Genomic DNA, 12,715 nt, shown 5'->3' with positions numbered 1-12,715 from the left:
TTGGGTAAAGTTCCACAGCCCTCCCTGCCAGTTACCAGTTAGAACAGGAGAAGTGAGGACTAGTCATGATTGGAATAGAACAGTGCTCACACATCCTTCTGGCCTGTGAACAAACAATACAGACAGGTCTGCACCTTCAGCAAAGTAAAATCACCTGCAGGTGTCTGGGTAGGTACGGGAAGAGGGAACCACAGACTGATTATAAGCAAGCAGAAAATCCATGACATCTGACATATACTCTACTTTTCCTCCAAAGAGCCTGCCTTCTCAGATGTGTTTTTTCTCCTTCCTCTTTGGTTTCTCCTCAAGTTCAAGCACTCAGGCTGAAGAAGGGCTGAAAAGGCAGATGAGCAAAGTACCAAAAGAGTCGGGGAAAATATGAAGAAATGAACATTTCTCCACTCTAAGATCTTTAAGAACAAAGAACTTAATTCCAAGAACATCCTCAACCAGGCAATGCTATTAAAAAAAATCAGCAAATGTTAGACAAAGTGAATGGACTTATTGTCACAGAATTTTGCAGGGAAAATAGACACCTCAGTCTCCCTTTTCTAGAAATTCAATTTTTTTTTTACCTGCTGAATTCATCAAAAGGGGTATTTTTCTATTTTAATAACCATTTATGTGTATTTTAAGTGTATCTTACATGTATTTTTTCTTTAATTGTGATAGTCTTCCTTGTTAAGGTTTTTGTGGGTTTCTTCCTATCACAGATAAGAAATTGAAGCATAGAGAAGCTTGGTGACTTGGTAAAGGAGACTATAAATAGCACATCTACAACTAGAACAAAGATTCATCTATCCTCAAAGCCTCTGGTGACTTCTTTTAAATTGAGGTTCTTTTACTCTGCTCTGCTGTGGCATAAATTCTACCTCTCCTGTAAGACTGGCTTTGCATGGACTTGACCTTACAGAATAAAAGAAAAACAGGGCCCCTGTTTTTAAGGAACTCACTGTCTATAAGACAGACTCTAGGTGGCTAGGTCTGTGGTAGGGCAGAACAATTCAGAGCCAAGAGACTGGGTTCAGTGTCTGGCTGTGCCAACATCTGGGCGTGTAGCCTTGAGAAAGTCAGGTGGCCCAAAGCTAAGCCACCTCTTCCATGAAGCTGGGTCATCTGCAGACCTGTCATTGAAATGAGTGGCACAATACAGATAAAAGCATTTTTAATGATTAATAACCATCAAATATAAGATCTTACAAGTTAAATACTTGAAGTCAGAGAGATTTGCTTGGAATTCAGACTTTCCATTTTAGAAAGGTAACAGAGGATAGCAGGGTCTGGGATAACAAGAGCAACAAAGTAGGAGAATAGACACACTTAGAAGGATTTTAAGAATGTTATTAGCTTCATGTAATGTCAAATAAGTTTTGTCACCAGATGAGTTTTTAAAACTTCTCCGTTTAAGGATTGGGAAGCAACTCAGATGTAGAGGCATGATTCGCCTGAGCTGTGAGCACCGGATTAGAGGCCACTTCAACCCTGTAGCCACCCTTCAAAAACTAACAAATCTGGGCTGTATTCTGTATGCTGAAGGCCTCCATGGTCACGGTTCTCCAGCTGCCAAGCTGCACGGCCAGCCCACTAATCCCTGCAGAGAAGTGAGCTTGGTTGTGGCTGCACGGAGCCCTCCCTGCTAGTGTGGGTTGAGGCATGTTGCTCAGGGCAGAGCTGAGCTAGGGGGACCAGACCTGTCACCACCCCTCACCCCACACCTGGCCTGGGCTGGTGCAGATGCCTGCTCCACACAGCAAGACAGGTGGAACCCCAAGCATCCACACTCCCACCATCTTGTACCCTGCTTCCGCCCCCCAGCAGGAGGAAAACAGAAGTGGAGCAGATCTGAATGGGATTGCAGGGATAACCAATAGCCTTAGTACTTTTCCAAACCCCAATTAGCATAAATTTGAACCAAAAGCATTGACCCATGTGCTACATAAAACCCTAGACTAATACACACTGGCAGCAACCCCTATTGGGGGTCTCCTCTTGCTCCTGCAAGAGTTCAATTTCTACTTTTCACACTTGAATAAATCCTTCTCCTCTCATTCTTGCCTTCTTTTGTCCCATGAGTTTAGTTCTTCAGATTTGCAAAACAAGAACCTGGTAAGAGGTTGTAGTGTTCTATTGGGGTCTGTTGCAACACGTGGAGGGCATGGGCCACCATTTAGAGAGGCAACACACCACTGGATAGTAGTGGAAAAGAATCAGGCTTTGTTGGCTGTGACACTCTGAGCTGACCAACTGACACTAACAGGCAGCCCCTGCTGTAATTAGCTACTCAAACTAAAAGGAGCTTTCTCAGCTGCATAGGCCCTTACCTTACATAGACCCCACCCACCAGCAGAAGCCAGAACAGAGTTTGGTTTCAAACTTGGTTTCACCATCAGTCAAAAACATGTGTGTGCATGCCCTCAAGACATATGTTTTTATTTGTTAACAAGTCATGTATACATTTGCTGTGCTGATATATTATTTATATGAAAAATATCACAAAAACAAAATTTAAAAAAGTCAAATACTCACTTATTCTCCCTAAACTCCAACATGACACTGTTGCTGGCATTAATGAAGTGATGTGATCAAATCTATGTTTTAGAGAGAGATACCTGGGTAGTAAGGAAGAGATGTATTTTTAAAAATTCATAAATCAATAAAGAGATTCCTTAGTCAAAAAGGTGGGGAAATGCTAAATTCACCAAGTCAGATGGGTTCATTTTCTCAGAACTTCTCGCAGAGCCTTTTGTATGCACATTTCTAGAAGAAATGAACACTGCCCTGTTTTGGAGAAACCCAGTCCTGGTGTATGAGAATGAGCCACCACATGTAGACAGTGCCATGACATGAAAGAAACAGGCAGATGGATCTCAGGTAGCACAAGGTGCAATTTACTGGGGATTTATGGAAACAAGCACCTCTTGAGTGTCAGCAAGACAGGTCCATCCTCACACCCTGAGGCAAGAGGAAGGGATTTATACGCTAAACTAGAAAAAAGAGGGCTGCTGCCAACTGGAATGTCTCTGGTCTTTCTCGAAAACTATTAATGTGTCCAAGGTCAGTTAAAATGCAGTGAAGGGGTCAGTAGAAAGCATGCAAGATGTTTGGCCCACTGTGAACAACTTTGTTTGTCCTGCAGGCATTGGGATAATGTTACAACCAAGATGGCTGTGGTCATGTCAAGCTGTATCCCTATAACCCACTCTTTCTGGACCACAGAACCCTTTTTAGAAGGTTCCTTTTTGGGAAATCAGTATCCCACTGAATGCTGTCAGGAAAGCAGATCTAAACTCATTCCCTCTATCCCCTTGCAGAACCCACTTCCCTAAGCTGTATTACAAAACTTCTGTCCAGAAGATGGAAACTTCTGATAGCCCAGCATCATGAGAGACTCTGAGCCAGAACCACACAGCTGAGCCACTTCCAGACTCCCGGACCTTAGAAATGACATGAGATAATAAATGGTTGTCATTTTAAGCTGTTAAATTCAGGAATAACTTGTTATGCATCAATAGGTAACCAATACATCTCACGCATGAATGTTTATTAATTTTTTTTAACCTCTTCTCTTTCTACCAACAAGTCGGGGGTCACTTTGATTTAATTTTAATCATTTGATTTTTAAAATTATGAGAAGAAACTCCTAAGCAATCTACCCAAATCCCAATGCCCTCAAATTATGCTGTGAGAGGCGGGAGTACTTTGGGAAAACTCCAAGCTTGAAAGCAAACAATATCTCTGAGGCCAGAAGGTTGCCTGGGGGCAATCAGCAGATATGGAAAATTTTCTGCTGTTATTTCTACTTTGGCAATTGTCTACTCTCTATTCTCTTTGTTCTTGCCTTCTGGGACTCCCGAAGAGCAGAATATTAATATCTATTCTTCACATCTCTTAGTTTGTGTGCATCGTGGTTTGCATCCTAGTGAGCCTTCTATGTCAATGTGATCCAGTCTAAGTTTTATGAACAAAGGTGAAGAAAAATGAAGGTTCAGCTTAGTAAAGAGAAAGCAGTAAGTTGGGGTGTCAACAAAGCCAAGCAGAGCAGCATTCAAAGAATATTTTTCAAATCACTGAAAGGTTGAAGAAGTTAAAAATTAATGAATCGATAATGCCAGGATACAGCACAACTGTAATCCTGTTGATAAAAGCAGTTTTATTGGAAAGGAAGAATCCATCAAAGGAAGTGCATAAGTGAGAAAACAGGGACAACTATTTTAAGTAGATTTAATATGGAAGAGAAAAAAAGGAATAAAATGGTTTTTAAGAAAGTATATGAAATTAGAAGGAGTTTTTTTTAAAGATTTTTTTTTAAAAAAAAGAGATCACTATTCTGCCTTGTATGGGATACATTCAAGAGAATTTGAGAAATTAATAGTGCAGGAAAAAGAGAAAAGTGATGACCTTGAGTAGGCTGACCCTGAACACCAGGAGGGATTTGCTTCTGATGCAAACAGGGACATCTCTAATATGACAAGAAGAAAGTAGAGAATGAACTACTAAGTGAGTAGGTAAGTAGAGTTGGTAGCAGGAAGGTAAAAACCCTCCTATCTCCAGCAGATGGGCTCCTCTTCTCTAGGCACATTTGGCTGCTGAGAAGCACATGCAGAAAAGGCGAAGAGTTGAGTTTAGGCAAAGCTAAGGTTTTACCAGGAGAGTTCTAGGGAAGGGTGTTTGCAACTGAATGGCTTCAATGATGGGTAATAAACCAGTTGATCTTCCTATGGGAAGATGGGAGTAGAGGTGCCCCAGTAAGCGAGACAGGAAGATAAAAATGCTGATCAGAAAGTAGCATGCTTGAAATCAAGATTTCAGACACCTCACCACCATTAATTAGGTAATGATCTTTGCAATGAGAAAGTCAAGGAGCTGTGATATTCTGAGTACAAGATAGTTATAAATATTGAAAGCTCCAAGATTGATGAGGAAAAAGTGGTTGCTATAGTTTAGATGTTGAATGGCCTCAAAGCTCCATGTGTTAAAGGTTTTGGTCCTTAGAATGGCACTCTTAAGAGATGCTCTGGACCTTCAGGCTGTAGGGCCTTCTTGGAGATCCTTAAGTCACTGGAGAGGTGCCCTTGAAAGGGGACTGTGAGATCCTGGCCTCTTCCTCTTTGGCTCAGGAGGTGATCAGTTTGCTCCATCACTCATTTCTGCCATGATTTGCTACCTGACCTAAGGCCCATATCAATGGGGTTTTACCGAAACCTTTATAGAACTGTAAGCCAAAACAAACCATTTCTCTTTATAATTTAATTATCTCAAGCATTTCGTTATAGAAATGGAAAGCTGGTGAATACAGTGGTGAAGAGAAAGACTATGAGCAAGGTAGAAAAAAATCCCAAAGTGATAAAGGGATTTAAAACATGATAACAATAAAAAGGAATGTCTGTGATATAGTCTGACAACTTGAACCTCAAAAACAAATTGTTTTCTCAAGAATGGAGTAGAAAAGACTTAGATAACGCCTTGGGCATCAGGAAGGCCCTATCTCACTACCTCCTGGCTTGTAATTTATGGAATTCTGGTCTTCCCTTTCAGAGGCCAGGAAGAACCTGGTATCCTCAGACTATTTTCAATCAGGGCAAGGAGATAAAGGAACAGAGAGAGACCAGGCTGAGTGTATAAAGGGATTTGCTAAATGATGGACCATGGGTTTTAGAGAGCATAATAGAAGAGTTTAGAAGGACAGAAATTGTGAGTACAAAAGAAATTCAAATTAAGGCATGAACTGAGCAGAGTGCAGATGAGAATATGGATAGTAACAGAAGGTAGAGAGGATTAAACTCTTGCAGACAAGAATGAAGTAAAGTGGTATCTAAGACATTTTGGAATTAGTCTATGAAATATATGAAAGAATGGTGGGTAATTCATTTCAGATAAGGTGTAGAAAAATTGAACTAGAAAACATGAGGCACAATTGCCCAATGGCATTCTGAAATGGGTGGGGGATGGTAATCAATGAAACGAAAGAGAGAAATAAGTACCTGAACACTGTTTAGAAAGTGAGATTACATAAGCTATTAGAATTAAAATGAACATGTCCTTTACTTGGGAAGTTTGCTTTTGGGTTTCAATCTGCACTGCACACACACTAAATAGCATAACCTTAATAGCCAACTTTGTCATTAATATAAACAATGGTGAGAAGCTGAGTCAATTTACTTTTTATATTATTAGTCTGACACAATCCTCTGTTAAGCCTAGAGGGGTGAGACAGAGTTGAAATAGCTATATTTCAGACACATTTCAGCTACAGAATTCAGCCAAAAATGAGGGAACAATGTTAATAAATACATGTTCCAAAAATGAGAGCTCCACTTGGTGAAAATACATGGATAAAAAAATAAAAATTAGATATAAGGTTGGAATTAATTATATTATAGAATTTTATTGGGGAAACCCATGTGATTGGCAATTATTTGATCCCATTATTTCATTTTATAGCATCTTCACCATGGCTACTATGTGTGAGATAAATAGCAGTAGCATGAACAGAAAAAAAATTGAGTATTTCAGATGTAATATCAGTCGAGTAGAAGTGATGGAGTTAAAAAAAATATTGACAGTCGCCACAAAGATAAATAGAGCAGCAACAAAGAAGCCAAGAACATCTGGGTTATTTTATAAGAAATATTCTTCTACTAACAGATAAAAATCTCTTAGGAACCACCAGTAAATGAGTTTCCAGCAATTTTCCTACCAAGGGCTTAGAGGACATTTATTAGAAAGAGAAAGGACGAGAGGAAAAGCCATAGATTGTCAAGGTGATTATGTAAAATTAAAGAACTTCTGTCAAGCGTCAGTTTATTGTTTTGAATAAATTCATTATGGCCTGAATGGCAACATTTTGAACCTAACATATCTTGTCTGAGCTAATCTTTCCTTTGGGTGCAATCTGGATTGTTTTCAGGGGCAGCCTGCTGGATCATTACCTGGCTCGTTATCTTCATCTTTTCTGACCTATTTGATGATGGATTTCTGAGGGACATACAAGGCTAGTAGATATTACACAGAATAATTATGACAGATGCAGAGGTTACCCTGTCAAAACTCACAGTTTATCACAGAAGAATTTCATGAAGATTATGCAGTAATGCTGTATACTGGATAACTTCATATATGTACGTGTGCATCTGTACTTATTTACATGTATATATATGTGTGTGTGTGTGTACACATTATATTTGTGTGTGCACATAGACACACTCAACATAAAAGCACATATGTGGCTTTCTTTCTGTACTTTCTGAGGCAAACATAAAGAATGTTAGAGGCAGTGTTAAGTCCAAACAGGGTGAAGGTTAGGAAACTTTTAAAAGTCTATGATAGGTGGATAGAATGGATTCTTCTAGAATTTGTCTTAAGATGCATCCCTGCCTCATGCCAAGCACTGTTCCCATGAGGACATCATTTGGAGGATTCCCAGGTACAGTTTCTTCCCTGGGTCACTCTGTGGCTTATATCCACAAGATGGGCAGGAAAAGCCAGAAGAAGAAGGTAGCCATCAAGATGGAGAAGGTGTCCAAGCGTTCAGGAAAGGGGTAGATCTTAAAGGTCCCCCCTGATAACAAACTTCCAAATAATACATGCTAAAAAGACACAGATTCCAAACAATACATGCTAAAAAGACATAGAAATTTCATGTTCCTCACCTTCACCAAGGTTCAAGGTGTCCTTTTATGCTCAATAATGAATTGATCTTTTGCAGAGGTGAATTTTTCAGTGACCAAAATACATGTTTGTGTAATGAGCTCTGTATTTGTAATGTCAGAAAAGATGCCTGACCCAAAGGTCAAGGCACTGTACTTTCTAGGCAGTGGTGGTATCTCAAGGTGACAGTTTTCTTCTTCCAGTGGAAAGAAGCTTTACCACTACATGGAACCCAGGGTCCCATGTGTGGCCACCAATACCTGGGAGCAAATTATATCCTTCCATAAGGTCAGAGTGGATTCAGATGGAATTAGAAGAAACAGATAATTCTTTTTCCATGAAATAACAAGGGATATGTATACCTTTAACCATATTTCTGTAAAGCAAGCTATCCACATGAGGGTCTGGGTCTCCACCCAGACTGGGCTGTCATATGTCTATCACTCTTGTGGGCAACATCAACATCTGTGAAGGCTGTTGGAAACAATAAAGGTATGAACAATCATGCTGCATTTATTTGTTTCTCCTCTGAGGAAGGAGAAGGCAAATGAGCGTAGATTGGGATTGAGTTTACTCCAAGAGTAAAGCCAGCCCTTTCCAATGTCTGGCTTTGGGGGGGCTGTAGACATGAATCATCAGATACTGCTCTTTGGGAGTGTCTGTAATAAGAAAGATAACCTGGAGGATGACTTCATTAGTGAGCTGTACTTCCATGATAACACAGACTGCTGGTTTGCTGAAAAGCTGAAGCAACCTAGGTCTGAGAAGAGGAAACAGGAGAGGCAAAAAAGTGGGGGACAAGGCTGATAGACAGCAAGAAGGAATTTGGGGAAGTCATCACACAGGAGCCCACAGAGATAGCCAAAGTGGTTGTCATAGAAGATAGGGCCATAGTCACCATTTTATGAATGTCCTTTCCCTTAGGCCAGTTGGAAGGATGAAGATGGTTCTGAAAAAAACCAATGTGGCGTTAGAGCCACTCTGGTCTCGGATATGGGCTGCTTTCTGTTTGGGGGGCATGTTTGAAGCAGGTGATTCTCAATGACTTTTAATGCCTGGAGTCCCACAAGATTGAAGAAAGACAGACTTGGCTGGAGATGGAACCAGCAGCTAAAAATCTTCTAGAGGAGACAAACTCAGAAGAGAATGGACATAAAGTAAAGCATGGAAAATGAAGATGAAGACAAGGAGGAGGATGGGGAAAGCAGTGAGGGGGGTGAAGCAGCTGCTGATGGTCCCTGAAGAAGAGTTCTTGGGCTGTCTGCCCAGGACTGAGCAGCGCTGGTGAAGCTTGCCAGGAACAATGCACCGCAAAGGAGAAGAAAGTGTTGAAAGTAGCCTGTGTCAAGACAAAAACTTCCTTTGAGGATTTAAAATGCTACACGTGGACAAAAGGTGAATTGCCTCAATATCACTGTTATGTAAAATAAGTTGGTATTGAACTGAGGTAGCTGCAAATATTTTCTCTTGTACTGCCCCAATATTCCAGGAGTTCTAATGAGCCCTTAGTCTTTCTCTTCCTGGAGACCCCTCAGGGTAGTGCATTAACCATATCTCCTATTTTCTATATTCGGATGTTTTGACATCTGGGGCCTTGATGACCCTGGAGGACAGCCCTTCCCAGGCTTAGCCCAGTCCTAGGACAGTGAACAACTTGCTGTTCAAATGCAGACAAATATCCAGAGCCCATACCCCAATCAGGCTTTTATATGCCACACCACTGTCCACCTGCCCTGACCAACCCAGCATCAAGTATTAGACAACTGGTACAGTCTCTGTGTCCTAGAGTGTGCTGCAACTTCTCAAACCAGTCAACACTAAGACGGCTAATTCTGCCTTGCCCATCCCTGGAAACCACAGTAAATGCTCTAGTTCACAATGCTTTCTCTCCTTAGGCCTCCTGGCCAACTTGTTATTTCACTATATGCACATGTTCCCCCAACCTGCTCAGCTCTATCACCCTGTGGCATAGTGATGGTGACACAAGGGTGGCATGCCTTCCTCTTGGCTCTGTATTAACTATTTTTTTTTAATGGCAGCTATTCATGATCTATAGTCCTTACCATATGGAAATAATAATGAAAACCTACATTAAAACAGGGAGGGTCGGAGCAGTTCTCTGGAAACTAAGTTCTGCACTGGGCTAAAAATGAGATCACCCGAAAAAGGAGAGTGAGAATTTGAATATAAAGAACCCATAGGGAGGGTGTTGCAATTCTAATAGAAATATTTTGTGCTTTTTTTTTTAAGAAGTGTTTTCTTTTTACAAAACAAGGAGTTTTTATAAGTGAATATTCTTTTTTTTTCACACAAATACAAAACTACTACCTGCACAGGGAACAGTCAAAAAGAATCTTAATTAATGCAGAAATAGGTAACTCGAAGGGAGAATTGTGATATGGGGAGAAATCTGGAGGACCTAGATCATGAGCCGTCTGTTTTTATAGTTTAGGAAAAAGTATCATGCATAAAATTGTTTGGAGACCTTATATAAAAATTTAAAGCCAAGTTTTTCTTTGTCATATTTCTATTGAGCTCTTGTGGGTTTACCTAATTGTGAATTATCCTAAACTTGAAGTTTAGAAATTAGGAGACTGACTAGCTTCTCTCAGGTCTTTATAAAGATATTACATTTCCATGTTTTACATTTTACTATAGTAGCAAGTTTGTTTCTGGTTTATTTCAGCAATGAACTGGTTCATCTTTCTCTAATAAAATCTCTAATAAATATGAGCCCTAACAGACTTCAGGCCTTGGAAATAATCTTTATTTATTTTTTTTTAGCATTTTGTATCTTTTTTTTTTATCTTTTATTTATTGGTTGTTCAAAACATTACAAAGCTCTTGACATATCATATTTCATACATTAGATTCAAGTGGGTTATGAACTCCCATTTTATATAAGTGAATATTCTGACTTATCAAACATTATCAATGTAAAGATTGTCTCATTTTTTATTTCTAAAAATTGGCAAAAGTTGCACATAGTCAGTGTTTTAGTCAGATTTTTCACCGCTGCAACTGAAAGACCCGACCAGAACAACTGTAGAGAAGGAAAAGGTTAGTTTAGGGCTCACAGTATCAGAGGTCTCAGCCCATTGAAGTCTGCCTCCATTCCCTGGGGCTCCAGGAGAAGCTGAACATCACAGCAGAAGAGGGTGGCGGAGGGAAGTGGCTCACATAATGATCAGGAAGCAGAGAGAGGGGTCTGCGCTTGGCAGATACAAATACATATATATACTCCAAAGCCACACCCCAATGAACCACTTCCTCTAGCCACACCCCACCTGCCTCTACTTATCACTCAGTTAATCCTATCAGGGCTGAATTCACTGAATAGGTTAAGGCTATAACCCAGTCATTTCTCCTCCAAACCTTCTTGTGTTGTCTCATACAACGCAAGCTTTTGGGGGACACCACATCTAACTCCTAACAGTCAGTTATCTCTCTTAATTGTCTTTAAATTATCTTTAAATATAATCATCTTTAAAAATAATGTGCCTCTTGATTGGGGAAAAAATGTATCCTATTTGTTCAGGCTGGAGACACTTTAGCGGGGGATGGGTGGTTAAAGTGGCACTTGGATGATACAGCAGGGACTCCATTCTTTAGGGGATAAGTCTGTAGAGTATGGAAATGGAAGTAAGCAAGGGAGTTCAAATTGATTACATTGATTTTTTTTTTCTTATTCTGCTGCAGTGCTCCTAATTAGTGAACTATGGAAAAAGAAAAAAAAAAAAAACCTTCCTGCACCAAATGATGCAATTTGTATAAAGATAGCCATTTCTACACATCATTACAAGATCTTCTGAAACCAGCTAATTAGAAATAGGTGTTGGACTCCTGCAGTATTGACTTTAACCTGGTTATTCATCTCTAGAGGGCCTTTTTATAATTGTTCCCAGATCTATTAAGAATACATTTTAAAGTCTTATATTAATATCTGTGTGGATATATTGGGCTTTAAATAACTGCAGAGACTTACATTAATCTAAACTCCTCTGTTTATTATTACTTTTGTTTCCTACACATTTATTACATAGGATTAAGGATTCCGGAAGCCAGATGGCAGGTATTCACAACAATCTAACTAAATAGAACACGAATATCTTATTGAATATAAATTAGTTTATTTCATATTAGTTTCTATATGTTTACTTGTAATACATACAATTAGGCTTATTTTCCCCAATGACTCATGTCTTAAGTAGGTAGAGTCTCCTATTAATTTCAAATGAGAAACATCAGCCCATAGAGGTGTTAGCAGTATATAGCTACACAAAGGAATAGTAAGTAGATTTTTAAAACGAAACAAGTAAGTAATACTGCATGTATGGATAATATGTCAAAATACACTCTATTGTCATGTATTTCCAAAAAGAACAAATTAAAAAAAAAGATCCATGGAATGGCACCTAGCAGGTGCTTCAGATTACCCTCAAATTACTCTTCCTGTGCATACTCACATAATGAATGGGATGAGCACCATTTCTTTCAAATACATCAAAAGAAATATATTTGGGAAAAAAGGGAGAAAATTTTATTGGAAAAATTTTATTCAAAGTTGCTAAGATATCTGAGTTGAGGTACATGAAAAAAAGAGATATTCTTATGGAAAAAAATAAAGAAACAAATAAAGCCTTTAAAATAAGGTAAGTGAAAAAAATCCCAGTGTCAATGTGCATACTAGTCTACCTTTACTGTAACGTACTGGAAATTGAACAAGTTGTTTCCAAAATGTATTTGGAGATACAATTTATCAGAGATAGCCAAGGATAAAGCTAAGAGAATACATGATATTACAATGTATTATAAAATTTAAATGATTAGGAGTATCTATTGCTACCACTAAGTCAGACAAATAGGTCAAAAAGAGAGTGTCCAGAGAGACACACACATACACAATCACATGGTTCTCCACAACAGTGAGACTCTATTACATTGAAGAAAGATCCTTTCAATAGAGAGTTCTGGATTAATTGAATACCATACTGGAGAAATAATGAAAAAACCTTCCCAACATTAGACTGAAAAACAGATCTGAAAGGTGAAACAATGAGAAGGTTCT

At 39.2% G+C, this 12,715-nt stretch overlaps 1 protein-coding gene across 1 annotated transcript in view; it reads right to left on the bottom strand.

Moving 5' to 3' along the window:
* Window positions 1-12,715, bottom strand: part of Dchs2 (dachsous cadherin-related 2) — a 250,655-nt gene that overhangs the window by 119,793 nt on the left and 118,147 nt on the right. The window lies entirely within an intron of this gene.

This window comes from Callospermophilus lateralis, chromosome 8 (assembly GCF_048772815.1).
Source record: "Callospermophilus lateralis isolate mCalLat2 chromosome 8, mCalLat2.hap1, whole genome shotgun sequence".
In the NCBI taxonomy this organism is placed as follows: domain Eukaryota; kingdom Metazoa; phylum Chordata; class Mammalia; order Rodentia; family Sciuridae; genus Callospermophilus; species Callospermophilus lateralis.
This window is presented reverse-complemented; position numbering and strand designations above follow the sequence as displayed.